Source organism: Wolffia australiana, chromosome 8 (genome assembly GCF_029677425.1).
Source record: "Wolffia australiana isolate 7733 chromosome 8, ASM2967742v1".
Taxonomy (NCBI): domain Eukaryota; kingdom Viridiplantae; phylum Streptophyta; class Magnoliopsida; order Alismatales; family Araceae; genus Wolffia; species Wolffia australiana.
In genome coordinates this window covers 18,186,471-18,197,089 of record NC_135842.1, presented here as the reverse complement: position 1 = coordinate 18,197,089, position 10,619 = coordinate 18,186,471, and positions in this window count along the sequence as shown.

Sequence of the window (10,619 nt, the reverse complement as noted above, 5' to 3'; positions counted from 1 at the left end):
CGGATGAGAGAGAATGAGGATGAGGGAGAGGTCATGAAAGTAAAGCAACTACATCTAGAGAACTTCAGCCTGGTCTTGTTCTCGGTTTTAGCAAAAACTTCTACTTAGACTCAAGTTCTAACTGAAGTCTAATGTCTATAGTTCTAACTGAAGTTTTAATTTAAACCCAAAGTCTGGTCATTTCTCGGTCAGGTCAGGATGATTAGACAAACAAAATTGAAGTTAAATGTCAAAATCATAGTTTTAAACAAACACTGTGAGCTAAAAGTGATCTTAAAAGATAAAAGCTGAAATTTTGATATGAGGAACCAACGCAATAAATTAAGTAAAATCTTGACATCAATTTTCAGGATGACGAATGCTGTATTATAAAATATATTAAGCCAATCTTTGAAAACATAGATGTTTGTATTTCTACAGGTTCAACTAAACTAAACAATGTGTAATTATGGACTGTAAGGGCATCAGCGCTATGGGATCAAATTAGAGCATGAGAGGGATCCAGGGAGAGAGAAAGGAGAAGAGGAAAACACAGAGAGAGAGGGAAAGAGAAACAGGGAGATATAATAGATAGAGTTAGAGAGGGGGTAAATGAAAGGGAAATATATCTTGGAATTACAGAGGCGGAGAAAGTGGAGGGATATATATATATATAATTAGGGGGGGGGGGAGAGGGGAGAGTGTGAAAGATATAAAGATAGAGGGGGGAGAGTGAGAGAGAATGAGATAAAATGAAAGAGGGGTAGAGAGAGGATAGGGAAATATATAAAGTTAACAAGGAGGAGAGAGAGAGAAGGAAAGGTATAGAGTTAGAGAGGGAAGACAGTAAGATGCAAAAATATAGATTTAAAGAGGAGAGGCAGAGAGAGAGTGGAAGGGAGGGAGAGAGACAGGAGGGAAAGAGAGAAGGAGGGTGGGAAAAAAAAAAGGGTGGAAGAGACTGAAAACAAAAGAGATAAGAGTTAGAGAGGGGAGAGAGTGTTTAAGAAAGAGAGAGTAATTGAGAAGAGGAGAGACTGAGAGCAAAATATAGAGAGGTGGACAGAGGAAGAGAGTGAGAGGGCAAAGGGAGAGAGAGAGATTGATTGAGAGAGGGGGAGAGTGAGAGTGAAAGAGAGATATAGGTGGATAGAGAGAGTGAGATGGAAAAAGAGATTGTGTGAGAGAGAGATTAAGAGGGAAACAGATAAAGTTATAGAAGGGGAGAGCTGGGGAGGGAAAAAGAGATTGAGTGAGGGAGAGAGCTTGAGAGAGACTGAGAGGGGGATTGGGAGATAGAAAGAGAGAGATTAGAGAAGGGAGGACGAGAAAGTATAAATTACAAATTTATAAAATTTAAATAGCAGTTGTACTTATGGTATTTGGTCCAGTCAAACAAAATACGACCGGAGAGACCAGAAGTTAATTCCAGATTTAAAAAGCATACTGACAGGCACAGTTCGATCTGGTCTGGCTGAACTTTGATCAATATTGTAATTTTCCCTAACTACATATTTCCGGATTCACATTATTGTACCAGATTGACTCAACAGCGAATATGTGGTCAATGATTACCTTTATTCAGTTGGGAATCTCAGTTGACTTATCAGGGTCAGTCTACATTGGTTTTCCGCACACTGTAGACTGATAAAGATTCATTTGGTATACCATCCTAGTTGTGTGAAAATTTTATGCTTCACAATCATACTTAAACATTGGTATCATTTGATATGTATACAACTCATGTCAGGTGACAGTTGATCTACATTTTATCAAAATGTCTCAACTTCTTAATGGTGTCATTGAATGTCAACACTTGCTTAAATAGTGACAAGTTTTAAATTAAAGATGGACACTTGTCCCTTAATAGAAATACAAGTAACCCTCATCCATTTAAGCTACGTAGGATTTATAGATCAATAAAGTGTCATTTTATTGGTGTGTTTCAGTAAGTGAATCATATAGAGTTGAATAAATTTTTTATTCTTAAACTCCTAACTCAATTTATGCTGAAACTGAGTGTTCCACTTTCATTAAGTTAGACAAATTCAGATTAGAGCTTTAGACGTGTTAAAACAACTGGAGTATCAAGAGAAACTTAGAAATTTTCCATTTTAATTGACTTCAGATCATCTGCGCGGTGGAAATTATCAAAAAATAAGGAGTGTAGGAAGATATCAGAACGAAGAGTGCGATAAAATTATTCATATTCATATGTTCTAATTCAGAAAGAAGTATATTAGAATAGGATTTCATTAATCATCCCTCCAAAGTCAGGGACCATGTCATCTTCCCTTAATTTATGTATAATATCATTAATGCGTCATATTATTATTCGTGAATAGTATATTATAATATTAAGATGAGTTATAATAGAGTTTATTACTTTAAAACGTTTTCATTTCCTATTTTTTATAAAATATTATATTTTTGAGAATAGGTATTAAATAAAATTGTATTACACAATAGACTAACTAAAAACTTAATTCATAGAATATCCTATTTTCTAATTATTCCTAGAAAAATTAGTTTCCAAACATCTGCACTAAAAATTCTCCTTATCCTTGATGTTTTAATTCCAAAATATTGACCAATCAGGATATATCCTTTCATAATCATTGATGGCCACATTCGAAAAGTCTCAAAAAATATTATTTGAAATATCATTCAATATTCTAAATTGCAATCCAAGGGACATAATTTTTTTCTAAATCCATATCACATAGACATTTAATATTATGTTTTTAGCGGAAACAAAAATTTATTACATTTTTCACATCATATTCTGATTGATTTTTACATTTACTTTTTCTTGAAAGTCATTTGGTTTTTACATTTAACCTTTTTGGGTCAATTTCTTAAACGTCTCTTAAAATTGTGTCAATTATAATAATTTCAATTCTTCCTATTATTCTCTATTGTGTTGGGATGTTTCATCTTATCTAATTTTTATCAGTTTCTGTTCCTTCTGGGGATTTGGAGTACCATCTTTTAAAACTTATAAGCTGTATTTTTCAGTATTTTGACTCTCAAATCCTTCATATTGGTATCCATTATGACCAATATAATGTGAAAAATGTATACTTAATTATCTTAAAAATATAATATAAGGAACACCGTATTTATGCATCAATACTCTAAATTGAAATATAATTTTAACCTACATTATTTCAACAAATTCAATGCATAAAATGATTATACATGACATCTAAATTCTTTTTATGTTTTTATTTTAAGAGTAATTTATATACATGTACCAAATGGTACGAGTCATTTATGCATGCTCAAGCTTTGAATTTAACACATCTCATATTTTATCTTTGATTAATTATTTTTAGTCTAATTAAATGATGTAATTTTAATCATATGTATAGAGTAAAGTGAATCTACTATGTAGTGCTAATATTTCAGATACTACATTATTTTTGTTCCATACAAAAAGGCAAATATAGATTTCAAAATACCTTAACTGTCCCTTAGTAGGCCTCCTCCAGTTGTCTTGGAATTCCTTGAGATAACATTTTATACACAATGAAATTTCAAAAGAATATACCTAAGGCTTTTATTTCACTGTCCAAATGAATAGGATAAGATTCAGAATAAATCATGGAAAGACCATATGAATTTGTAGGAAAACCTTGACTGCTACCAATTTTGAGTTTATTTGGTTGTTGATAAGCTATTGGTTAATGGATGATTATTTGGTTAGATTTCGCATTGTGTGTAGTGCCATTATTAGAGTACTAAATGGTTTGATCTACTCCAATTTATTAGCATCTTCATTATATAGGCTTGTGGCTGTTGGTTTTTGATTTCTTGTTGACCATAAAGGTAGATGTTCCACTGTTGGATAATATTCTTGAAACCCTCTCAACATTTAATTACTCTGTATCCTTGGGGAAAATTTCCCCTAGTATTCACTAGAGGCCAGATCATAATTAACACTATGGGAAAATAATTCAGTTAATGATACACTCTGGTTAACCAAGAATTTACCAAAAGAGTGGTGGAAAAATTACACCGTAAAGGTCGGATTGAAATTGGCATGATCTTAACCATGAAGAATATTTTTATGGCACAAATTCCAAAAACCAATTTAATAGTCAGATCACCCCCAATATGACCAGAGGCTGAAAACTCATCACTAGAAGATCTGATAGAGTGTGTACTCTCATCAATGGTCACTGATGCTTTTTCCCTCAGCGGAAATTTGATCTAGAGGCCCATGATGCAAAATCAGTTTGAGAACACAAAAACTGTACTTAGTGTGTTCCATATCAAATGTGTTCCATAAGGAAACATTCATTTGATAAGCTGTATTGCCAACATATCTGGTATTCATGATTTTCACCAATATTTCCATTTTCATCAATAATCAACTTAGTTAGCGGATCACTTTCCATCATATGCTGCAGTCAACATATTTCCAATAATGACAGAAAATATGTTTTATATAGTATGAAATTTTTATTGGTCAGATTGAGAGGTCCGGTAATCTCAAGTTGATAATAAATATTTATGAAAATTTATGGATTTGTAAACTTTTTCCTTACATTTCATAATGATATTTATACATTAATATGTTTCTATATGTCCTTGTATTCGGATTTTACCATAGACGTGAAAGTTACCATAAAGGACTAGTCTTCTGTGTGGTTTCTGAAAATTCTTTATCTGCGGCCTTAAAGAATTGAACAAGCAACTTTTGTCCGCTTTTGAGCGCTAGGTGATCACACTCGGTGAATTTCAGGTTGATTTACTTTGACATAATCGTATAAACTTGAAGAAGACTCCATGTATACAAATATCACCTAGTTCTCAGGTCTTAGATGAAACATATCCTCAATAAATCTTGAAAGCACAAAACTCACAAAATTTAAGTAAAAATTATATGTACACAAACTATTTGGATTTTTTTGACAATCTTGAAAGAAAATACCCCTGAGATAAGAAACTTTGACAGTATTCTATATGATCCCTGAGTTGAAATATATCACCACACTATGATAGGAATCATAACATAGTCATGATAATCAATATATCTTCTTCAAAAATCTAATCTAATATTTGGAATCCCTTTTCTGTTTTGTGTAATGATAACATAAAAAAATACTGATATACTAAGTTAAAACTTATGAAAAACTGTTATGTTGTGTGTAATACCTTATCATCTCTAAATCCATATGTTTCATACTGATTTTCTGAACTACCTGATTCTGAGTAATAAACCTAACTATATGAATCTGGTTTAGCTACTTAACATTGAAATTATCTGTTCAGAACCCTCAATTGTCAATAAACAACATACTATTTCTGATACTTCCTCCATCTTAATTTTTTTTTTTGAGTTACACAAGCTGAACAGGGAATTATTGAGAAGGCATGTAACCCAGAATTTGTTCATCTCTCTGAATTTGTATTTCTCCTTTATCCTACATGAGACATATACAAACTATTTTTAATTTATTTTATTTCAATCTATTTTCCTGTATTTTCTTGTTTCTCTGGTTTCCCCTTGGAGATGTTCTTTTTAAGGAAAGTAGTGTTCATCTACAGAAGTTAAAAGACATAGGAAAACTGAAAAGTGCGACATCCATTGAGAACGCTCTATCATTATCTGCAGAGAGCAATTTTAGAGGCCTTTTCTTCATGTTCTCCGCTCAATAATTTCAAAAAAATCCAGGAAAATCAGGATAATTACGGAGAATATATTATAGACAAAATTATTTCATTTTTACTATGAAAACATATAATTACAGTGATTTTATTGCAGATACAAATTCAATATGTATGAAATTAATACTGTAAATTGAATGTTATTAGTATGTCTGGAAGGGTTGATTGATGATCTAAAAGAGTCTTGGGCTGAAATATGAAGGGCGGCTTGAATCCATACCATATGATATATAAAAAATCCATAAAATTTTCTGGCATGCTGGTGATCTGGCACATAATTTGGTAAGGAGAGATCAAAAGCTAATGGCTCTGAATATTCACCTTATGATGATCTAAAAGGAGTATTGGGCTGAAATAGAAAGTTAATATTCAATTCATGCCATATGATGTATAAATAGGCCCCTATATCCATGAAAATCATACTGGAATGGCCTGGATATTTGCATCTGAGTGAAAGAAAGCGATGTTCAGATGCATCAAGTTTTCTTAGTTTCCATCAGTGATAAAAGTAAGAAGCAAAAAGAGAAGGGGAGGGGCTCTCCAACAGTCATGAATTTCCTTGATCATAGTTGATTATAATGGTATATGATGAGTCTCCATGCACTTACATTTTCATATTCCTCTTAACATACATCCATTCACATGCATCTGTCCACATCTATCTATCAACATATATCCATCTCATCCAGACATGTCATCCTTTCATATCTTATTTAGCTGTCTTCAGTCATTGTACCATCCCTATTCCATTTCTATAAACATTTTTATTCACTAATTATCACTTATATCTATCAGTCATTATCAACTTCTCATCTCACCTTGTTTTAATTTGTAAAACCATGACTCTTAAATGATCTCTTTGTCTTCCCATCACCATTTAAAATTCATAAATTCCCTTATCATTTTTTCCAATGGAGATTACCATTGGTCATTGCCAGCCAATCATATTCATTTTTTTTGTCAATTCATTAAAAAAATTCTTGACGAATTAAAAAATCACAAAAATTAAATACTCAAATTTGAGTTCATCAATTACCTCCCTATATTTTGGTCCATCACCCACATGACACCATTAGATTATTTTGTGGTTCTTTGATCCACCACATAAGTCTAGAGAAGCCCTAACTACCTATTTTTGAAGGACAACACTTATGCAGTCTAGAGGTCATGCAATGAGTCGAGAAATAATTTAGGATAACCCATAACCTAGTGACACCTACTGCACAATGCTTATATCATACTTTCAAGACACATAAGTCTAGGGGAATCCCATTTTGCTATACTCACACCTTGACTGCTCTTGGCTTATGAGGTCAAATTTTCCACCATTATTGGCCTACCTAGCTTACTGTGGGCGGTAATGCTTGATGTGCTCCATGTATGTAATTTTTTAAAGTGTCCCTGAAAAATGGTCTTTAAGGGCATAACAGGTGCTGCATGTGGCTAACATATGTGCGCCTTAACCCATATGACCAAATGACTGATTTACTCACTAATCATTCTTAATCTCCAAAACTTGCATTTTGTTCACATGTTGGAATGATCAACCCATTAAATCATCTAGGTGTCATGGATCGGAGAAGCTAAGCATGCCAAACATTTATGCATGTCACACTCTGCTCAATAATGAACCATGATATTGGAAAATTTAATGGGCATGTGGTGTTCAGGATGGAATTTATGCATCATCTGTATAGAGAATTTCTTCATCATAGAAGTCAGACTTTAATGTAGTTAATAATGATGTGGAAGACACAACCAACACCTCCACCCCTAATTTTTTAGCCGGACTTAGCGAATGGGTGGTGAAGGTGGCTAATTATGTGTGTATTTTTCATGCTGTCGTAATTTAATTTTCCCAAATCAAATAAATTTGTAATGATAGAAAACTCACTGAAACATGGTTCATTATGGAGGTCATCTACACAGGGACTGACCTTAAGAAGTGAATCTAACACTTGAGTTTGGGTTGGAGAAAATAATCTAATAAAGTGAGTGATTAGGGGAATTAGGTTAATAGTAAGATGATATAACAGATAAGTAATAATTATAAAGATAGTGGAAAGAATATAAGATAAGTAGGTAGTAAGTGGGAGGAAGTAATAAAAGGATGAGAGACTTGAGATAATACACTATAATAAATAATAGTAGATGGTGTCAGGCAGAACTAGGGAAAGAGAGATTATATAAGATATTAGTTATATTCTTTTTATATATATTAGAGATATTAAGGAACTATGATACTGAAATAAATTTACCATATTAATTATTAATGATTATATTAATATTTATGTTTAGGGTAATTAAGATGCAGAGAAATTAGTAGGGGTACTAACCTTAGAAGAAGATGTACTTAGTATGCTTATATATTCTAAGTGATATTTAGGTTATATGTAAGATATAATATAGATGTGTTAATGATGGATATTAATGGTAGGTAGTGGATTAAGATTTTTTTTTATTGACATCTAATATAATTTGGTATATTATTTAATTATATCTAGGTTAATGAAGTAGAAAAAGGTATATATAAGAAGAGTTTAATACTAAAAGAGCTAGGGAGTGAAGATATTTTCTTAAATTTTAAAGGAGTTAAATTAATTATTTATAGAGAGAGTAATAACAGATAACATGAGTTAAAAATATTATTGATAGTATTACATGGTTATGGATAGTTTATAATCATAGAATACACTTAGATAAGTTCATATATTTAATTATAATAATCTATTATATAAATTCTGTTTTTTTGAGGGAAAATAAAAAATAAAATAAATACATTGGCACCCAATAGGTGTTTGACAGAATGCCTCATATAGGCAGTGCGATGAAAATGAGATGAAATCACTTCCTCTTCGAATTATACTCAATCAAAAAGGTTCTCTCCCTGGGCATTAGTTCTGTCTATGGTTCCCCACATGGCTTCAGCAAGGCTCTCACTGGCTGATGGATCGATATATGGAGTGACAAAAGATGGGTTTACCCACGGCTGTCTGATCCCCTTTACATGGATTCGACAATTATGGTTAAGTCACAGCCCTGGACACATCACTTTCGACTAGTCAGCTTCCCCGTTAGTCACCTCGTTTGTGGCTGAACTTCTGATTGGTTTTCTGGTAACCCCACTATCCTTTTTGGCCTATGTGGGTTCTACTGCTGGGCATACTTGGGCTCTTGTTGGCGCTCTGGGCTAGTTCCTAGATGGTGATACTTGCTGGCTATGGGTGATCTTGAATGCTCCTACACCCGCCCGCCTGCCGTTGGCTTGAGCGTTGTTGCCGCTGCACTTGGCTTCTTCTAGAAAAAAAATTCTCTTATTATTATTTATTTACCTTGAGCCCTGTAATAAAATAGCACACTAAGGAGAAGACATTAACCCATTAACATTAATAATGTTGAAACATAATTATGTAGCCTAGAAGCCCATTTTCTGAGGCCCATTGGCAACTTGTGGACCAAGAAGGAGATTCTTCTAGAACTGACAGGATCTGCAGAGATATACCTAGAGCCCCTCAAAATCCTCTGACAAGATTTTCTCTGAAAAGATCTTCTGACATGATTTTCTCGGACAAGATCTTTTGACAGAATTTTCTCTAACAGGATTTTCTGACAGGAGTTTCTCTGACATGATTTTCTCTGATAAGATCTTCTAACAGAATCCTCTACCAGATTCTTCTTCTGCCAAGATCTCTGCTCTAACTTGTCAGAGCTGCATATCTTCTGTTTTGTCCCATCAGGGTCTTCTTGAGCCACAATAATATCTCTTGACAGCTTCTACATGCCCCAGAATCTATATTATATCTCTGCTCAGGCCTGGCAGGCTACTTATCCTCTTTTTTACCTTGTCAAAATTATTTTTCTCAATGTTTTGACTTGTCTTGTCATGGGTACAGTCATTATGGATGACCCTGCACTTCTTGTGGCCTATATAAGGCCCCCATGTACCCCTGAATGAGTATTATTGAAATATATTGTCTTGTTGAAACTGTTTTTTCTCCCCTCTGAGTGTTCTCTTTGTTAGAGAGTGCTTATGTGCTTGTGGATTCAAGTACAACCCCTTGTGGATTCAAGAGTTGGAGAGGTTAGTTCTGTGGATTCAGGACTTGGCTCCTTTAAGTAGAGCAAGGCTTATGGATTCAAGTCTTGTTCCTACGCCGTTCGTGTACTAAGGCTGTGTCACATAATTTGGATAAAAATAGTTGGGCTTCAAAAATATGTAAATATATTATGTTGTTTTAACATAGTATATCATTGCGGCACGAATTATAAACTAGTGTTAAAATAAAGCTAATATCAATGAAATGATGCAAAAATGGATGTTGCATTTATAAGTTTTTATGCATCATTACCATTCAGTATTAACATGTCCAAGGTCAGTTGTGATACTAACTACTCAAGTATGGCCCTTTTGGGTTAGATAGTTGCATTTTTTCATTTTCCCCTTTATTCATGTGCATGGAAGAGCAAGCCCATGTGTATATAGAGGAATTGTTTTTACTCACACCATGCCTTGAATTTTTTTTTGGAACATTAATATCACATAATTTAAATTATCCCCTTGATTTGGATTCAAGAGTGTGTATGGATCAACTGCACGCACATTTAGCTAGTCACATGTGCCTCATGATAACACCAATTTTTTAAATAAGAGAATAACAAATAATAATAATAGTGGGGTAATAAAATTACCTTTGAAAGTAGTCACGAGTGTTTTAGTATCATGCATAAGTGACACATATTGTTAGGACACATGATAAAACCAGAGAATATTGAAGTTACACTCATTGAAAAATCATACCACACATGTCAGCATGTTATACTATCTCACTGCAAAAATGGTGGAAAATACATGGATGAAAAAACTCAGTAGATAAGAACCATACCATTGTTCTTAGATGGCCAAGTGGATAGAATTGATCAATCCATGATACATTGTACATTGAGATACAAATTAGTCCATCCCC